The sequence below is a fragment of the Thamnophis elegans genome, chromosome 4 (genome assembly GCF_009769535.1).
Source record: "Thamnophis elegans isolate rThaEle1 chromosome 4, rThaEle1.pri, whole genome shotgun sequence".
NCBI lineage: Eukaryota > Metazoa > Chordata > Lepidosauria > Squamata > Colubridae > Thamnophis > Thamnophis elegans.
In genome coordinates, this window is record NC_045544.1 from 102,925,564 (window position 1) to 102,947,334 (window position 21,771).

Genomic DNA, 21,771 nt, shown 5'->3' on the forward strand with positions numbered 1-21,771 from the left:
ATATTAAAAGTATATTATAATAAGCATGGTTTCTATGAAAATGTGCCATATGTCTTAGAAATAAATGAAAACCACAGTGTGAAATTTGGAAATACATTTTGGATATGAAGCAATCATTTGATCTGAGATTAAAAATATATTAAATATGAATAGCTGTGACATCAGGAAAAAAAATGTACTGATTTTTGTCTGGGAGGATTAAACTGAAATGGTTCAAGTCATACTGTTGAAATTCAACAGCAAAACTTTCAAATGTTACTGACGGCCTTTTATGCATAAATGAATGTGAATGGAGATTTTAAAAGGAGATTGGAGAGATTTTCTTGCTAGAGAATCTTCTTAATTTTAATACCCTTAAAGTTTTGAGAGGGAACCAAATCGCAATGCTGAAAATCACCCATATTTCTACTGTGGCTACCAACTGATTTGGGACTCTAGCTATCATAAATAGGTGATTGAAGAAACTTGTGGCCCATCAAATGTTATCTTGCCATCACTGATATATACGACCTGAATCTTAAGAGGCTTAAATGTATTTTGGAAAATTAAATATGAAAAATAAGGATAATGTATTATCAAACATGTATCATTTATTTTTAAACAAGAAAGATATAGAATTGTGCTTCTTGAATTAAATAGATTGTGGTTGTGGCACTAAGAATCTTATATGAACCCCAATGATAATCACTGACATATTCTAAGCAGATGAAATTTAAAAAAATATTTTACCTTAATGAGGGGTCCTTGGTGTTCTCTGAGCTTGGCTGTTTTCTTGCAGATATTTCATTATAAAAATTAGGTAACATCATCAATGCTAGCAGGGAATGGAGTTGCTGCCCATTTACGTTCTTGGGCTCTTTACTGTTACTTATTTGAAAGTTCCTTGATTGGGGTATTGTTTACTTCTTGATTCTTGGTTTGATGTTAATCTCTGCTCATTTTCGATGGTCACAGTTTCCCAGTTGTTTCCTAGTTCAACTGGAAAACTGTGACTATCCTAGACCAGACCAAATCCAAAAATTCTAGAGAATTCCTGGAAACCTGGAATTCTGACAAATGGGCCACCTATAGACACATAGACATAAACAACATTTACATACTATTCAAAGAAGGCAATCAACAAGCCAAGGGAAGGGAAAATAACAATCAAAAAAGCTCCCTGCTAGCAGCCAACACCCACTAGAATATAAACTGAGAGCAAATACCACTCCCGGCTAGCACTAATGACTTTACCTAGCTTGGGTAATGAAATAAAATACCATTTTAAACATTGTGCTATTTTTGAATGTATAAATAACAGGTAAACTTAAAACAAAAATGAACAACCTTTTCTCTCTCTCTGTATCTATCTATTTATCTGACTATTCTTTCATGCATCCTTCCACCCATACACATTTACACACAGAGGGATACACACACACTTTTCCTATGTGCATAAATGATAAAAACTGAGTTATAATAGACCCATTTTAGGCTTGACCAGTAATGGCTCTTCTAGAATTAAACCTTAAATGTAAACTGAGTTCTAGTGGGCCATGTAATGTAGCCTCTCTACAAGCTAACAGAATTTAGGTATGTTACGGTACAATTTTTAGAATTCCTAGCTGCGTGGCCAAAAGAACTTGTGAAACAGTTGTTTTAGTCCCTCACTCCGGGTAGGCACTAGCTTGCCATTCATTAAGCTTGGGATATTTCCCTTCCCTATTTCTTCAAGGAAATAGCATTATTGACATGGTGGTATATTACATCTCCTTTATGAAGATTGGTTAACTATCTAATAATGAATGTCCTTTACCCAATCAAATAAATAATTAAAAATTCAGACCCAACAATCTGCTAGCATTACTTCCCTTAATGATTCTAAAAGAATATCTCATGGCAATAATTACAGATATTTTTCTGTAATTTTCTGATAATGTGCAATTTCCTGGTAGTGTATAATTTTATGATTAATGAGCCAGTTATAATGGATGTTCTACAATAATTATAAGCTTGTTCTAATAAATAAAACAAATTGAACTTCCCTATTTATTTTCCTAGACTTTTTTAGTATCTTTAATGGAACTCAATAGTTACATTCCTGGGGGCATTTGACAATTGCTGTAGAAGATCAGCAGTTGTCTTTCTGAAATCTCTTGGCTTTCAAAAAGCCCTTTTCCAGTGAGATGCCACCAGAAATCCAGCAGCAAAGCCCTTGCATTCTTTCTATCAAACTGGGGTGATGGCAGGGGATAACAGATGGGAATCCTCCAGTAAATGAGCACTGCAGATTCTGGAACACTTTGATAGTATGATAATTCTATCTGCAGGAGCTGACTAGCTATGATGGAATTGGGCCACCCCACTCACGTCAGCAGAAAGGGCATGCTAAAGATCCTGTCTGTCAAGGAATTTCAGATGGTGGGGGTCGCATCTTTTCTGCTCCATCCCATCTTTTGGAACAATCTACTGCTGGATGTGAGATCCTATACCACCGTCTTGGATTTCCAGAAGGACCTTAAAATCTTGCTCTGCTGGCTGGCTTGGGGTTCCTATGAGGGTATTCTATGTTGAAGGTGGCTGACCAGCTAAAAGAGAAGACACACACACCCATGCTGTCCATCTACTTTTTTAATTTCTATATAGTTCTTGCTAGTTTTAACTCTTTTTATATTTATCGGTCTATCATTTTGTAACGCATCCAGAGTCATTTCAACAGTGAAATGTGTGGCACATATGTTAAGTAAATAAAATATGTTTCACTGTGCCAGTTTAATTTACATCTATGACAACCAAACAGTAAGGAATGTGTAAGCAATGTCTAGAGGCATGGAGATAATATGATGCTATTTAATCAGGGACTGAGGAATCAAGGTAGTTCCAATCAACAAGATGAGCTCTGTGTTTTAATAGGTTTAATAGATTAAAAGCCAGTTCACTTAAGCCTTATTGCACATCTTGCTGTCTGGGGGTGATAAGGACAGGCTTTTTTCTGTTCAACGTCCCTACAAGTATTTGAGACATGTTTTCCCATACTTTATCAATCTTCTGTTACAGCTTTTAGTTTAGTTCCAAAAGCAGCTAGTGAACAAATTTAGGATCTGAATACAGAATCCTATTTGAAATTAATGCTTCCAATGCATTATAGAAGATATTAGATTGTTTCCTGAATCTTGTGCTTGCCTTTACTAGAGATGAATAACTCAATTTCAAACTACTACATTTGATATATCACTCTGCTAATCCATGCCCTATCACCTTTCTTAATCATTGCTCTGAACAAAGGCCTCTACCCTTACTTGTGCCTGTGCTCAGTTGTTTTCTATAGTCACATAAATAATTCAGCATATATATTCTCTGAGCATTGCCTTAACATTTTATTCTATTCTCCTTACAACACTCCATTCCTTCCAAAAAAAGAGAGATACCCCACTCATAAGCTAAAGAAATAAATAACTGAAAATCCACATTTGAATGGCAGAAAATAATGTGATTCAGAGTGTGTGAATATCTGCACAACGGGGCTTTCATAAAGTTTCTACTCATTCTACTGTAGTGATTTAGGAACTTCAGTGGAATGGCGAAATATGAAGAAATGTGAGTGAATGTCTCTTCTTTATACAAACTATTTTATGGATCTAAGACAAAGACAGAAAGTATTTGCATGGGATATCATAAAAAGTCAAGATGGCATGTTTAAAGCTTTCCACTTTTTTACACATATACCGGTAAATAAGAAGTTGGCCTTTGTGGCTGCCATCTTGACTTTTTTACCACCCCTGAAGATAGTCCTGGGTAGATGATAATTTAACTGTGATTTAATTTATCAGGAATTATCCTACATCTGTGGTTTTGTAAAAACTCTGAAAATATGGCACAGATTATATATTTGAGATTAGCCTCCCCCACTCTTTTCCCCTCTATGCATCCTAGGCCACTGCATTGATCTCACGTGTTTTGTCCATTGATGTCAATGGCCCAATAAACAAATGTGTGATAAGAAAAATAAGATACTGAAATAACACTACAGATTCAATTGCAGCTGATGAAATTTATTGCTTTGGTTGTATATTTTTGCTTTAGGCAACTCAGCAGGGCTGGGCAAAGCATTTGAAAGTGGTATTTCTTTTTTCAAATTACTAAAGCAATCACCTTATTTGCAAAGCTTGCAGATTGCTTTCAAAGCTGTTTCCATTTGTCTTGGCATACATTGCATGCATAACCACTTCACTGGAAGCTCCTCTGATTGAAGGCATCTCTTTGAAATGCTTTGCACAATATTCTGATTTTTATTGTTTTCCACTGCAGTATTTCTAGATTTCTCCCTCTATTATGTCTGGAATGGAAGCAAAAAGCATGCAAGGCTGTATTAAGCTAGGATTCTCAGTTGATGCATGAAAGTAAGAATTTGATTTTGCTTTAACTTTAGAAAATACACAAACACACACACACACACACACACACACACACACACACACACAAATGTGTTTGTGTGTACACACAAACCTACACATACACACCTACACACATATATATAAACACACACACACACACACAGGCAAAGTATGCTATATCTGAAAGAAAACAAGTTGTTTAATATCCTGCTTTGTTAATGAATTACTTCCATTTAGTATGAATTCTTGGGTCACATATTTCTGACTTTGTTCAAATTCCATAATTATATAATTCTCCTTAAATTTATTATACAGTTAACATTCCTGTTTTTTTTTCCTTATATTTTTCTCCTATTTAACAATATTTCAAAAAAGTCACATTAATCTATCAATAATTTAATTTCTATTTCTAAAGATATAAATAAATGACAAAAAGTATACATTTGGATGGACTGCAAAAACAGTTAGAAAATATATTATTTTCTGTACGTTATGTATCGTACTGTAAAAGTAACTAATTAAACAATTTATAGTTATAATTTAAAATTATTTTAAATTAGGGGCATTTCCCTGGTAATGTGTAAATGCTAATATTGGGAGCCTTTTCTTGCATCCACAGCAAGGTGTTCCACAAAAGGGCAATGAATTTATTTGGTTATCTCAAACATTTCACTTCTTAAAGACATAACACGTATCCTTGTATTGCCCCCCCCAAAAAAAAAAATCTTGCAAAAATGTATTAAGCATTAGGAATACCCATATGGCACATTATTTCTTACCAGTCTGTATTGTAAGTTTGAAAAGCAAGCCGTGTGCAAATAATAATTGTCCAAAGTTACTACCAAAATATGAAATGGAAATATATTAACCATTGTAATCTTTGAACAGGATAAACTGAGAAGAGTCATGATGACTAGAAATCCTAAAAATTAAGTTTTATCAATTTCTGAAAAAGTTTGGTGTATTGTTTAAAGGCACTAGGCTAAAAATCAGAAGCCCATGAGTCTTGCTTTAGGTATACTTTGACATTAGTTGCAGTTGGTATAACTTTATATTAGTCTATATCCCCCCCCCACACACACACACGTACACACACACACTATGTACTTAGGAGAGTGAAAGCATTGGGAAAAAGAACATAGAACTACATGGTCAAATAGACATTCCAAATATTTGTTTGTATTGTTTGCCAATACAAACAAAGCTTGTAAGAGGCAATCCTGATCTGTTGAAAGTACCAGTGGCATCAGTGGCATTTGAATATAAAATACAAAGTGGCACTTCAACTTTCTCATAATTTAGAGCATGCTTGTCTTCTAGCAGAGTCTCTCTGGTATAAGTAAAATAGATCACAATGCTTATTGCTATCTACATTCTAGAGAGATAACATAGAAGGGTATCCTTCATATTTTCTATTCATATATGTCAGTTTATAGATCATATTTTTTATGTTTCCAGAACAGTTTGTTGTGGAAAACAGGAAAGGGGGAAATTGTAAACAATTAATTAATTGTGGATGTGAGGGAAAAGACAAGGTTGTTCCTTCACAAGGTTGAACTGCCTGTTTCTCTTCTAATATTTCTCAGTTTACAATACTATAATGAAGGCTGCCTATTTTTATTCATGTAAGAATTATAAATTGCTCTTGAACCCAGTTTCATACACAAGGTTGGATCTCCAGATATAATTTAAAGATAACCTGATGGCTTCCTGTGATACTGGAAAGCATATTAAGTGGAAATTCTGAAAGTTGCAGACCAACACATCTGAGGTTATCTTCATGATTTTGACTGTGTCAATTTATGTCACATCACAATCATTCCAACTTGACATTAAAAATAAAATATAATCTTAAAAATATTAAAACAAACAATACTATTCTCCTAAATTGATCAGCATATTCATATGTTAAGAAAACTGGAACATGGAATAAAATAGGCAAAACATTCTTACATTTTTCTACTAGTACTACTTTACTTTTGTACATTGAGAAAGCAAACTGAGAACAAAAATGTAAGTTCAGGAAAGAAGTAGTCTGGACTGTGAGTTTATTTTGTAGTGAATAATCTCCCATTAATTTTCAGATGTCTTCATTCCATGTCTCTATGGAGATTTGCCTTCTGAAATAAAAGCATCTTTGAGACTTCATTCCACGTAACTAATTTCATAAAAAAACCACATTTATTTTTTTCAGTTTCAGATGTGAACTCATTTTAAATACTTCTCTTAGAAGAGTTTTTTTTTAAAAAACCAGTAAGATGCAGAAAGTATACATAAAGCTTTGCAATTATTTCTTAGCATTCATGAGTTTAAAATAATTTATCTTATTTCAATGTTAATGCAGATTGCTTCACATGTGTACAGTTTCACAGAGGCTGCTTTTGCATCTGTTTCTCTGAATAACTTTTATTTTAATGTTAATATTATCTCATTTGCACCTATTTGCTGCTCCCACCCCAATTCACTCACTATAAACTTATTCAGAAGGAAAGTTATTAGACCAATGAAACATCTTCTTTTGATATGGCACTTTTCCACTTCTCCCTTATCAAAGCAGCTCCTGAAGACTCATCATTCAAAAAACAAACATAAAATAACATACACATAATAGCTTTATACACTCTCTTCAGATGTGTAGATGAGGAGGCTTTCACCCAGAAAACATATATGCATACTGTACATCATACAGCCCTTATTCTCCCTAACCTCCATGTCTTCAGCCTGACATCTGAACATCTGTGTTTTAGTATTAAATCTATAGCAAACTCAGAGTATTTAATTAGATTCAATTCCACTAACTTTAATAAAAATAGTTCATGAAATTGCTGTAGTCCTAGATTATGAAGTTGATATTGACGTGCCTACAGACAGGACCTCTGACCCTCTGCCTCAGGAGGAAAAAAAATACATTAAAATACAAAGCTAAGTACTATGCTTAGAATGTCTATATTAGGAAAGAACTTGGGTTTAAAGTTGGTTCTTTAGAGACTTTGACCTTTCCTACTAACTTAAAAATAGTGGATAACTGCAACCAGAGCTTTTTGAAGGAGAGACTACCTATGTGAATTTCCATAGTAGCATCCCTAGCAATTGTCAATCCTTCTTTCAACTGAAATATTCCAAGAGTTTCATTGTCTTATGCCTGGCCTCAAGAAGAATAACAAATAGGACTGTGAAAATCCATTTGTATGAGCATTTTGCAAAGTGCTGTCTATAAGCCCAAAGTATAAGGACCTTATAACTCTGGTCATTTCATCTGTGCATACAGGATATCACATTTGCTTTGTTCAAAGGTCAGCAATTTCAAATATAGTACAAAACAAAATATCTAGAAAATGATACAATATAAAATAAACAAACTAAAAATATAACAGTGGTAGAAAATTATACACTACAAGAAAAAGATACATTATCATTTGTCCTGGTTCCTTCCTGTTATTGATTGCAAGTCTATACTCTGACAAATAAATTTCACGACATTAGAATTAATGATACATTGCCAGTAAATGTATAAAAATTATCAGATCACTAGAAACTTTACAGTATTACCAACTAATAATAGTGATAGATAAGTAAAGAAGGGGTAATAAGTGTATCACGTAGAACTAAAAAAAATGTAAATACAACAGAACATGTCCATCTTTCTCATGTATTCTTGAGCTATAAGAGAAGTATGTTCTTCACAGAAGATCCTAATTAAAAAGCTTTCTAGTACAGGTAGCCCTCAACTTATAACTATTCATCTAGTGACCATTCAAAGTTGCTGAAAAAAAGATTTCATGCTTTAACAATTGCAGTGATTCACTTAATAACCATGGCAACAAAGGTTGTAACATTGGGCATGACTCACTGAACAAGCATCTTCCTGCTCTACTCTTTATATGTGGCTATGCCCAACTAGCATCTATACTGAAGTAACTTGAGTAACTTTATATGCAAGGAAATCAAGACATGTGTGTGGATGACCTATTAATGCTTTGTCCTCACCATCCTTCCTGAGTAGGATTGCCTGATTGGAATTTTCAGAAGAAAAGACCTTTCTATGCTCTCATTGCCACTTGAGCTTTATTCACATTTGGTTTTATATAATTGTTGCTGCAAGAATTTTATCAGTTGCTTCGTCCTCATTTCTCCTTAGTAAACCAAGACACTGCTTATGATCAGTAAGTGAGAACAGTCATCACAAGTTGAGTGGTCTGATCTGTTCTGTATATTGCAGAGAAAGACTTATGTTAGGTGGAATTGCCCAGCAAAATGAAACAGCATCTAGCCAGAGATTTCTATGGTTCTCACCCTGAAAGTTTTTATGAAGTATGATGTAACTCCCAGGTTTGACGTAGATTATCTGTTTTGGGGTATTAAGTCAGATATTGAGTATTTTTTAAATATGGATCACAATTGATCATGATTTTTGAATGCTACCCAGAATCACATTATTGAGATGGATGGCTTTAAAAATGCTGAAAATAAATAAATCTCATCAACAATTGCAACATTTTTTTTTCTTAATCTTAAGGTAGCATATGTGCAATAGAATATTTATTTAAAACATCTCTTTCTCAATCTATAGGGAACCCCATGGGATTCATATACAATCTTAACAAAGCAAATGGAGAGGGAGAATATACATTCAAACAGTATATATTCACTACTTTTAGCATTAATAACATGATGATTTCTCATCAAGGTTTAGAACATGCTCCATGGCATACTGAAGTCTAAATTGCAGAATATTTGTTATAAAGTATTACACCATAGATAGATGATAGCTGATAGCTGATAGATATCTATCTACCTATCTACCTACCGACCTACCGACCTACCGACCTAACTACCTAACTACCTACCTATCTATCTAGTAAGTAGATAAATAGGTAGAAAGATAGATAGATAGATAGATAGATAGATAGATAGATAGATAGATAGATAGATGATTGATAGATAGATATGACAATGAAGCTCACAATACCAAGATGCCAAAGCTCTGGAAAAAACTTATATTTAGTCTAAAAAATAGGAAAGTAACTATACTGTTTGGATTTTAGCTCTGTAGGCAAATTAAGTGTTTCTGCATAGCATTTTTTAATAGGTAATCAATGTATGCTAGTCTATAACATAGTGTAAATGTGTTCATTTAAATTTCATAAAGACTCCAGTTTTCATCTAGTAAGTGACCCCCCAAAAACAGCGATTTATGTTTTATTTTCTGAATCTGCAACACTTGTGAACTCTACTGATTTTCTTTCCCATTAGGCAAGAAGCAAAAAAATAAAATAGATACAGATCCAAAGTTTTGCATATCATTACATATGTAGTCCTTTCAATGGGAATATTTTTGTACAACAAATATACAATAAGATATGAGCAGAAGTATATTTCAATATGCTGATATCTTCACATAGTAGTTATATGTTATGTTGAAAATGTACCTGTGTGTGAAAATTGGTCATGTGGATAAGCATGCAAAAGTACATGTGGATGAGTAGTCCCTGATCTGTGTGTTTTCAAGGAGTTCTTTTGAGCTGCCCTATCTATAAAGCAATTTTAGCACATGGTTATTTCCATACTATCTTTTATTCTTCGGTTAAATAATATTAATCAATAATAAACACATTTACAGGCAACAATCCTTTTGTTCTCCCACTAAAATGTAACTATGAACAGAAGGGTGGGGTTGATGGTGAATTAAGTCTAGCCTTAGTTTTCTCTCCTGCAAATTCTTAGATATGCCTAAATGCTATCAAATATGTTATTTGATTTAAAAGAAAATGATCTGACTCACCAGTAGATGAAAGTAGTTTGTATCTTAAACAGAAGGAGATTTTGTAGTCCCTAAACATATAGATTCATAATGTGTTCGTCACAGTGGTGGGATTCAGCCAGTTCACACCACTTCAGGAGAACCGGTTGTTAACTTTCTGAGCAGTTTGGTGAACTGGTTGTTGGAAGAAATCATTAGGGCAGAGAACCGCTTGTTAAATTATTTGAATCCCACTGCCGTCACTATTAGTCACTATTCACTATTCTCAAATTATTATTTTTCTGTTTTGCAAATATATGCTTTTTAGAATGCTGATTTCTACCATATACACATTTCCGGCCACAACGATTTTGTAAAGCAGCCAATTCACCTGTCATAGATAATCTTGTCAAAGAAACAGGGAAAGGCAGTGGGAAGGCATCCTGTATGCAGCTTGCAAAAGGAGCTTTGCTTGAATGGTGGTTTATCTATTTTGTTAAGTATCATTTATTATACTCATTATCAAGATCCAAATATTACAACTATTACATTTTCAGTAATAAGCTATTGAGTAGTAAATATGAATAGAGAAGATTTTTCACGCATTTTAATAGGCTCCAATGGAAATATAATCTTTAATAAATATTTTTAGTTGCTTGTGGTAACATGAATTTCAATAAGCTTTTATTAAAATTCTATTTTCAAAAAGTAAATTACTAAATAAGTATAGAACCTATTTTCATTCAATAGTGTGAAAAAACAGTTTAATGTATGCAAAATTTAAAGTATACTTAAATCTATTCTACAGAAAAACAGAGTTTAGGGGAAAAGCCTCATTTGATTTTATTATTTCTGAGTTAATTCCCACTGGTCAACATATACTTATTAATAGAAAGTATACTAAGTCAATGGCTGGATTATAAGTCTAAGACATGATGTGATTTTTAGCTTTTGGCTCTATCATTGTGTGCTAATAAGTACAGTGAACAACACATGACTTGTTGCATAACACTAAAGTATAATTTGCAATGACAATTTTTTGCCTCTTGTTGCAACTATGAAGTACGGTAACATGTGTAAATAGGATTCTTGTTTCCATCATCATACCACAAGGGTAAGACTAGAGCAATAAGAAAAAGAGGAGAAATAAGTGAAGATATATTATTATTATACTATTATTATTATCTGGCTTGTTAAAAAGAACATGTAAAACTAATTGTGGCTCATTGTGATGTATGAATGTGGCTATAATCTTTGTTAGTTCTGTGTTCTTGTTTTCATTGCTGTCTAGTAATTTTAGTATGAAGCTTCCATAATATATCTAAACTTTGTTTAGCTGCAAAGATCACATGGTAATTGCTGCTGTTTATTTAGACACAAGAAACATTTCTGTGAAACTTTTGTATAATGGATAATGTTCTAAATATTTGAAACCTTATTGTTTTAAACAAAAATCAACAATAACTCCAGATGATCTTAAACTCTTGGCAAATTACAACTGGATTATTTTTTTATTTATTTTTTGTTGAGGGCTTCTTGTCAATAAGGCTTCAGGATCTAGGAATGAACTTTTATATGAAAATATTTAGGAAAAAGGACACACATTGCATTTGAGATGCAACTTGGGGTAGCTTAGAATGAAACAAACATATTTAAAAATTGGGGAGCGGCATCTTTCTTGGAAAACATTAGAGATTCATTTAGTCAAAAGACTTCTCTCAAAATGGAAAATTGAGGACAACAAAAACATATCGCTCTTCAACCTGGATTTTCAACTGCAGTTCAATTTGAATTGAGCCAAAGCTGTATTGACATAAACATAAAATGATTGAATTCATGTAGTCTGTTCCAAACCAGAACTATTTGTAGAGTAAGAAGGGGAGACATTAGAAAAACAGATAAAGACTTTGTTCCTCATTTCTCCAAGGCCTTTTACTATTATCAAAAGGCCCTAACTTTACAATTCCTTATGTAGTATCTGTTTCATTGTGAATTCTGATATACACAATGTTTTACAAGCCAACAATTGTTAGTTATAACCAAATTGATTATTTAACCATGTTCTTTATTATTGACGAAGCATGATTTAACTATGATGTGACTGATAGTTCAGGTACCAGTTTATATAGTCAGGAGAAAGGGCAAAACTCATGTATTGCTACAAGATTTCTATGGGTTTAATGACCACTATCCCAGCATCAGTGCCTTATGCAAATATCTGGAAGTCCAAGGTGTTCTTGCAGGTATATAATTTATTATAATACAACAAATTTTACAAGCCTTCTTGATTACACATTGAGTTTATATGTTTATATGATCGCATATTGAGTGTATTTGATCTTTAGATTCACATTTCCAAGTCAGGATTGTGAGTAGTGAGTATAATCTCATTCCTGACCTCCAAGAGGAAAGTTTAATACAAACTGATAAAATTATTCAAACAGGTCTTTAATTTCAAATCCATAAAATCAGATATGGATAGATGAATCAAAATATGTGGGTATGGAGGCACAAAAATGATTTATTCAGATGATCAATGGTAATAAAGTAGGTTGGTGAACCCATAAAGTTATATGAGCAGATATTAATTCACATTTTATTAATGAGGTTTCACTGGGGGAAGGATATGCTTTATCTATAGTTACTATCTCTATAATATCTTTACCTTTGAAGTATTTTGTCAAATTTATTAATTTACACTGTAGCTGTACTAGTTTAGAATTGCTCTGTTGTTCAGGAATATACATATATTTCCAATTAATAAAACATAGTTAATGATAATAGTTATTTTAAAAACATAGTGTAAGAGTCATTAGCTACAGTCTAATGTGTTTTTGGCCTACCTATGTTAATAGGGCATGAATATAATTACCTATTATGACTTCAGTTATTTCATTTTATATGCCCATGACCTCAAGGTAGGCCAAGGAATATCTCAATTAGTGAATTAATGTGTTCTGATTATTATTTTTCCATGGTTAGGAAAATAGCCAAGCACCTTGAGTCTCTCAGTGAAATATGAAAGGTGTATATTAAGGTATTGGTAGTAGAAATACCACCTGAACCACTTTTAGAATCTGTGAAATATGTATTGTAATACCAAGTGCAGTATCACATCATAAGAAATTTAAAATATTTTAATATATACAAGCAGGAGAGATGTGCTGCCACAGTCTCTAGCTACATGACATTTTCTACATTAAAATATTTCAAAGAGCATGAAAATATTAACATCTCAACGAGTGTAACATTTATTGATATGTAAATATTGAGAAATAGTTTTAGGTATCTATGACAAGGTTAAAGAATGCAGTGACTTTTCATAATTTGGTTCAAGAGGGCAATTACAAATGGGCTTGCCTAAACTAACATTCAGGATGTGAATATCTAAAGTAAGATACAAAAAACATGAGATAAATTTGTGAGAAATAAAAATAAATGTTTGCTCAGTCTCTCACTGTCTTGCAGGTAAGAAAAGAAAAGGAGCACAGCTCTTGACTCCTATTTTTTTCCCCTGTGCTTGGCAACCTCCCTCAATATTAGTGAGATTTGATCTTCTCAGAGATAAGAACTGTTGCCAATAATGACAGGCACCATGAATCATTGTGGCTTATCTTTCCAGAAACTCTCAAGGGACAGTGGGCATTCTCTTCCCTCAATCTTGCTAGTTATTTTAAATAATTTAAATCTTAATTGCCTGTTAGACTTTTCTAGCTTCAGTCTTATTCATGGAATCCCAATTCTTCTCATATTCTACATAAAATTAATAATATAATTCCTAAAATTCTTAAATTTATATCACAACTGATGTTCCTCTTCCATAGGATACTCTATCTCTTTTTTTCTTAAAGTTCCTTTGCCTCCCAAGACTTCTTCATAGTTCTTGCTTGACAAGCTCTTTATGTCAGTAAAGTCATGGTGGCACAGTGGTTACAATGCAGTATTGTTGGCTAATTTAGCAGTTCAAGTGTCACCAGCTCAAGTCTTAGATCCTTCCAAGGTTGGTAAAACAAAGACCCAGATTGTTGGGAGCAATATGCTGACTCTGTAAACCACTTAGAAATGGTGCTAAAGCAGTATATAAGTCTAAATGCTATTGCTATTGCTATGAAGTTAAAATCAAACTCTTTCCTCAGCTATGAAAATTCCAAGATTTTTCAAACTTCTTTGAAGTTCTATATTAGATAAGCCAATAGGAGCAAGGGATGTTATGGCTCCCAATCACATTACAACATAAATAGTATGTTGCATGAAAATAAATTTATGTCTATTGATACAAACATAAGGATGAGGTGATAGAAAAGAAAAATAAATCAAATCAGTATTGTATATACTTACTCATCCTTCCACTGAATATTCACTTATTTGTAACACTTGGTAGAAAAGCAAGCTGAAAAAAATAAAGGACAGTTAATGCTGGAAGAATGAGAGTAATATTAAGAGGATGAACAGGGAAGGAGGTGAGCTATTGGGCATTCTGTTGAAGAAAAGCATGTGCAGTCAAAAAAATGGAAAAGTCATCATGTCTGCAGTTAATTTTAATTTTAGCCTGTGTCCAGTATTTTAGTTACTTGACTGTGTCTGCTGTAAGAAAGGAAAAATGATGATTTTGTCTGTGTGTGGTGGTGGAGGGAAGCAAAATCTTTTGGGAACTGCTATGTATTCAATGTAAAGAGGGGAATTCGAACCTTTTTGGATATTCCAGAGTGGCTTTTCTTGAAATATTCTTTATGAAAACTTGCTTCAAAGTACATGTGAAATCCAGCAATAATCTAAAGACATGCTGAATACTGAGTAGGTTTTATTATTACTGCTGAAACCATATTTTCATGAAATTTTGTTTGTGTTTTACTTCAGCGTCTCTATTTTCCCACTGAATAGATAATAACTGGTGAACAGTTCTTAATATGATGAACACTTGGAGGAATTTTGATCATGATGATGAAAATTGTAGTTTGTTTTTTTTAAAAAAGTCTTTTGTTTGTGTAAGTATTCTCATATCTGCTTTGTATTTCACTTTACATAGCATCTGTTGCACTGAGCAGTGTTTTTCTTTAAAAGAGCTTGAGACATGATAGTTATCCCCGGGTAGGAGGGGAGGGCGGTATGGTATTGCAAAATCTGGATATTTTTACAAATTTCTATCCAAGTGAAAAGTTATTGAATTTGAGGATTATTTTCATCTTTGTTTAACTGTGGCTTTGAATATATTTTGTTATAAACAAATTCCATGTTTAAGATTTTTTTTATATATGCGGATCTCTTCAGCTTATTGCATCTTTTAAAGCTCAAATGGATTTGCTTTCCTAAAAATGCTGCAACATTTTTCTTGAAAAAGAAATTCTAATTATCTTTTAACAATAGCAGGATTTCTTCCACTGGTTTTTCGTTGATGGCTTAAACATTTATTAAGTGGCATTTCCAATGTGAAAATTTGTGGATATTTATAGAAATCTACAATTCAAGAGATCTAGGGAGCATTTCATCCATTTAATTTGATTAGAATAAGAAATAAGGTAGTGTAATGTACTTCAGGTTACAAAGATTGTTGAGTGAATGTTGTGTTTTTATGACCAATTTTCTTTTAATCACGGTTCCTTTTTTTTAAGTCTTGTCTTGCACTCCCTTCCCTTCACTGTTGTAAGCCGCCCTGAGTCCCCTCAGGGAAAAGGGCGGCATATAAATTTCCAATAAAATCTAAAAAAAAAAAAAAAAAATCTAAAGATGAAAGCCTTAGAACTCCAGTATTTTCTACAAAATAACTGGAAGCCAGATTAAACATTCTGTTGGACAATATAGTGTACTTTTTGCCAATAATATTTGGTAGGAGTTATAAATGTGAAATTTAGATCCTAATTTCACTTAGTAGTCAGAAAATGTATTATATCCAATGTCTGTGAATCCAAAACAAAGATTTTTCATGTAGTTGGTATTGATAGATAAAATGTTCTTTGACATGTTTACAAAACACTATATAGTGATTACTAAAGATTTCAGCGAAAGCTATTGCCTAACATTTTATTGTCCAGAGTCTGGCAAGAATATAAATTTTCAGGATCCTTTTAATTCTGGACTATTTGGGATGCTAGTTGAAGAGTTACCCAATTCTTATGGTAAATAATCTCTTTTCTTTCTTTAGTTTGCAGAAATCTATCCCCCCTCCACAAGTAATTAATCTGGTTTTTTTGCTTTGGACAGTGAAAATAATAAATATTCACTAAAGTGCAAACATTTAAGTATGTGACAAGCATACATTAAGTAGTTCTATCATTAATTCTCATGTTGTTTCTTGTATTCTGAATTGAGCCATCAATTGGTATTCTGTATGTGTGGTAGTGCAGGCATATCACATTCCCCTCCTTTTTCGTTTATTCACAACCTCATTGGAAAGCGTAATTTAGCATTAAGAAAACTGAATAATGTATAATATGCTCATATTGTTCTTAATAATTTTAATTGCAACCAGCAATGTCCTGCTCATTAATGAATTATTTCTAATAGGATTTAGGTTTTTTTTGTTTAATTTTAGAGTATTATAAAGCTATGTTGCTTTTAATTAAGTTTTCATTTTTAAAGAAAGATAATCCACTCAATAAATTATTTATAATTTTATAAAAAATATCAAACAAACAAAAAGACCCCACAAAAATTCTGCACAAATTTGAATATTGGACATTTTTATGCAATGGCATAAAATCAATACAAATTAGAATTGGGGTTTTGTAGCTTTTGATAAATTTTCATTAGAATTTTAGAGATGTTCAGGTCTACTAAAATCTACTTTCTCCCACTTTTTAAATATTTTTTCCCATCCCTTTCTTTTATAACCACATATACTGTATACTATTACATAGCCAACATCATATTGTATTATTACATGTTTACATCAATTTGTCTTGCCATCAACTCCCAAAAACAATTATTGGCTCTTCTGCTTTCCATACACCATATTTGTACCTTATCCATCACTTTCTTCTCTCTCACTCTCTCCTCCGCCTCCCTACCTCCTTTCTTCCCTCTGTCACCCTTCTCTTCTCTACTTCCCCTTCCTCTCTCCTTCCTCTCTCCCCTTTCCACTCCTTCTTTTTCTCCTCCTCTTCCCCCCACCCTCTCTCCCATTCCTCTTTTCTTCCCTTATCTCTCCCCTCTACTTCACACTCTTCATCTCATTTACTTGGTGTATTTCAGCTTCTGAGCGAGCTCCATTTGATGGTATTTTTAATTCCTTTCCAATATACATATTTAATTTTAACATATATCTTCCTCCTTTTTTAATAAGAGAAAAAAAGTATACATATATAGTCATTGTGCTTTTAACCCCACCCCTCATTTTGGCCGAGATGTAGACCTGGTTACAATTCACAGCTATTTTCATCATTATATTTATATAATTATGCATCCTTACATGCCCCCACCTTGTGATTCGGTCTTTAAATCTCAATAGTTTCCCATTATAAGTATATGTCATGTTCCCTCTCCATTTTTCCATATCTTAGTTTAGGTTTCCTTTAATTGTCTATAAATGGCAATCCTTACTATTCAATGTTCATTACAATTCCCTTAATTTACTATATAGAATAACAAGCAGTACATATCTCACTTTGTCCATCATCTTAGAAGTTCTATATATGTCAATTTTTCATATATTTTGACCCATGCTTAATTGTCCTTCTATTGTCATATTCAATTAGCAATTCAGTTTAATTATCATGTATAAAAGGGAATCACAAACCTCTGCTTTACAATCTCCCCATATCAATTTCATATTTGTCCACATTCCATATATATTTAACCTTTATATAATTATCTTTCCATTATCATAATCAATCAGTTAGCAACTTAATTTTATTCTCATATTTAGGAGTAAACCCTTTGCAGCTTTGTATTTTCCAATATAACAATTTCTAGTTTTCTGATTTTTTCCTACTAAGTCTTTTGTCCCACTTCTCTATTCCTTTCTTCTCCCTTTTCTTTGTTTTGACACATCTATCCTCTTCAATTTTCCCCAAACCACCGTCAAATATATTTTTTATATTTCCCTTTGTTCGGACATAACCACCTTCTTCAATTTTCCTTATGCCACTGTCAACCTCTGAAACATCTTTTGTCTGCTTTTTATTTCATTTTGTTGGGACACATCCTTCTATTTTTGCTATATCACTGCCAAACCCACTGGAATTTTTGACTGCTTTTATTTCCAACTGTTTCTACCCCTTCATTATATCTCCCCACTTCTTCCTTCTCTTCTTCTTAAAATACTTGGTTCTCTGAATTCAGAATTCTATTTAGGCTTGATTTTAATGATTGATACATATTTTTTTAATATTTTCATGTAGATCTTCAAATCCCCACCTTTCCATAATGCCTAGTTCCAAAGTTACAGTTAATTATACAGTTCTTATTTCGGAGTTAATTTATCTAATTCAGCTGCTGTGGAGAAGAATGACGGGAGCCATCATGGTCTTTTGTTCTTCCTTAATGTCTAGTTCCAAAATTGCAGTTAGTTATACAGATCTTATTTCAAACTTCTGGTCCACCTTAAATATAGCTAATTCAACTAATATGAAAACGGAAGAGAAGCTGGAGCCATCTTGATCTTTTGCAGAAAAAAAGAAAAAAACTTAATATTTTCCCAGCTCTTGACCTTTTTATTATTTTTTTTCCTTGCCACTCTCCACCTCTCATTGGCCACAGTTGCTCAAAATATATCAACTGGAACAGCCAAACCTGGGTATGTTTCTTTCGCCTCCTGCATTTCCAAGTTCTGATTTATGGCAGTTGGTTAATTAAAACTCCTGCACAATAGGCAAGATTAGGTTATCAGTTGTCAGTGAGAAAATAGTGTTTTTTTTTCTTGATCTTTTTCCGTTGTTGCATTCCACCTCTCATTAATTGGAGTTGCTTAAGATATATTAGTTGGAAGACATTCGGACAAAGTAATTTCTTCGGAATGTTTGGTTTCTATTTCAAATCCAAACCCAAATTTAGAGTTTGTATTTGAGTGGGTTTATCACTTTGCTGCTTTCTCCTTTTCTGTCCAAATTGTTTCAAACAAATGTCTTTTTTTTTTTGGGGGGGGGGTAGTATTTCAACCATCCATTTTCTTTCTTTCCTTTTGCCAAAATCCAGATCTGTCTATTTATTCTATTTGTACTCTCAAGATTCTTTGCCTTTTCAAAGTTTTTATTTATGACTGTGGATTAAATGAATTTTCTTACCAGTCTTTTATCTCGACCTAACACTCATGTTCAGTTGCTTTGGCTGAAAGCCAGCTTCTTGTGCAGCCATGTTGCCATGCTGCCGCACCTATCCAATTCAGAGGGCAAATATTTGACCTGCAAGGGACCTGTTGCATGGATCTGATGAGATGCTGTCCCTTCTTTTCCCCCCGTCCAGGGGGGTTGTGATCCAAAAAAGGATTCCTGGAGTTGGTTTGTCAGACAGGGTTCATGTGAGGCTCTTAGACACAAATACACCACATCTGTCCAGCTAGAGAATTTCCTGTCAAATATTTGTTGCTTTCTATTAAGAAAAGCACCCGTTTTTAATCTATTCCTAATTTTTCCATGACACCTTTGGTTATGTTATTAGAAGAATTTTATGTTGTAGAATTTATGACTGTCTGATAATGGAATGAATGATAGCTTTTGTAAAGTGCAAAAATAATATTCTCCTTTATCTCTTTCCATTGACATTCTTGTTTGTGCAATCAATATAGGAGGAAGGAGAAGGGGAAAAAAATTAGGTTTAGCTCTTAGGCAGGAAATTCCTTTTCTTGGGAATAAGTTATGTTTTGTGGTAGAAAAGTATAACATACTTTACATATCATAATAAATAAATAAATAAATCCTTAACTATGCGCTAGTATGGCTGGCATCACTCTGACTATAAAAAGAGTGATTTGAAAAGCAATTTCAGTGCTAAGTATCCTAAGTATGACTTATCCAGATGACGATTCTAAATCTGTATGCTCTAATTCCCAGTACATTACAGTTTTTACTTGACTATTTCTTGATCCCAGATCTACTAAGCTTTTGTCCCACAAATTAAGGCATAAATACATTACTGTACATCAATGGTAGAATTTACCAATCTTAATACATATTAAAGTACCCAGCAGTCCTCCTTCGTGTATATTTTCAATAATTTCTGCTTAAACATTTTTGGTGTTTCTAAACCCATACTGAAACTATACATCTGAATTTTTAGAAGCTTTTACCTTTTAATTTGAATAGTTGTGTAAATATAGATTTTTGCCTTTCTTGTATCCAACATGCATAATACATTTGCATTTTCTAAGAAATTGTTAAACTTTCATCTCTAGAACTGACAGCTCAGCTATCTTACTAAAATTCATTAAACATAGAATATTTACTTCCAAGATACCGTTGGAGTTTGCAAGGATACATAATGCATCAAATGTATTATTTTTGGTTGTATCAATTTACATATGTGAACTAAATTAAATTTAAAAAATTAAATATAGTATTACTGGAGATACATGACAAAAATCTGTTTTCATCTTTTTCTTTAATAGTAATTTTATTAAAAATTACAATTGCAAAAAACCACCCTCTAACACAATGAAACAAAAAATAAAAAAGAAAAGAATAAAAAGGAAAATAGAAGGTCCAGGAAAAATAAAAAAGAAAAAAATAAAAATAACGCTGTAGTAAAGAAAAAGAAAAGAAACATATAAAGAAACGACCCCCCCTTCATTTCAAGTATAAACAATTTTAGTAACTTATCGCCTTCTCTTAAAGTGCAACAAATGATCTCTTTTTCCTGTATCTTATCTCTTATTTATAAACAAATCCTTGCAGCCTCATTTCAATCTGGCAGCAAAAGTCCATTATGGGGTTACCAGAAATAATAACCCATCTATTTTATCCTTGATCAAATAATGATCAAAAAATGTCCTAAAACTTTATTTCTTTTCTTTTTTTTTCTTTGTCCCTTCTCATAAAATTATTCAAAGCTTTAAGAAACCTGTTTGTATATCTAATTTAGGAAAATTATCCAGTCACTCTCTTGATTGGTTATTTATCATTTTAATTATTAAGAACCAGCAAGTTTATTTTGTTTATCCAATGTAATAGGTGGTTGGCCTGTGCTGCTGCAACAGCCTTCCTAGCCTTCCCAGACCTTCCCCTCCCATCCCCCTCTCTTGCTACTCATTATCCACCATCTGCTGCCCCACAAGAAGACTTTCTACGACCGCACCCCAGGTCTGGTCAACCACCACTCCAGTCACTTTCAAACTTTGGACTTTTGCACCCTTTCCCCCCACCCCCCCCCCTTACCATTGTTCCTAACGCCACTCTGTTTCGTCTATGCCCTCTAGGGACTGTGCCCCTTTGGACTAACAGCGAGAAACGGGGGGGGGGGGGGAACAAGGCTTCGGACTGCCTCCTATCTTAATCTGGCACTTATCCCCCCCCATCTGCAGCTATCCCATCCATCTTTGACTCTGGACCCTCACCCCCATATTTGCACAAACCCACTGAGTGGGCTTAAGTTCTGTGCAATTCCATGGATGCGGTGTGTATGGTATGATTGTGGATGCTTGTGCCCACTTAATTTTAATTATCCACTGTATTTTTGTATTTTTAACTGTCTATAGTGGGGATTGTTTGAGTGGGTGACTGTGGTATGCAT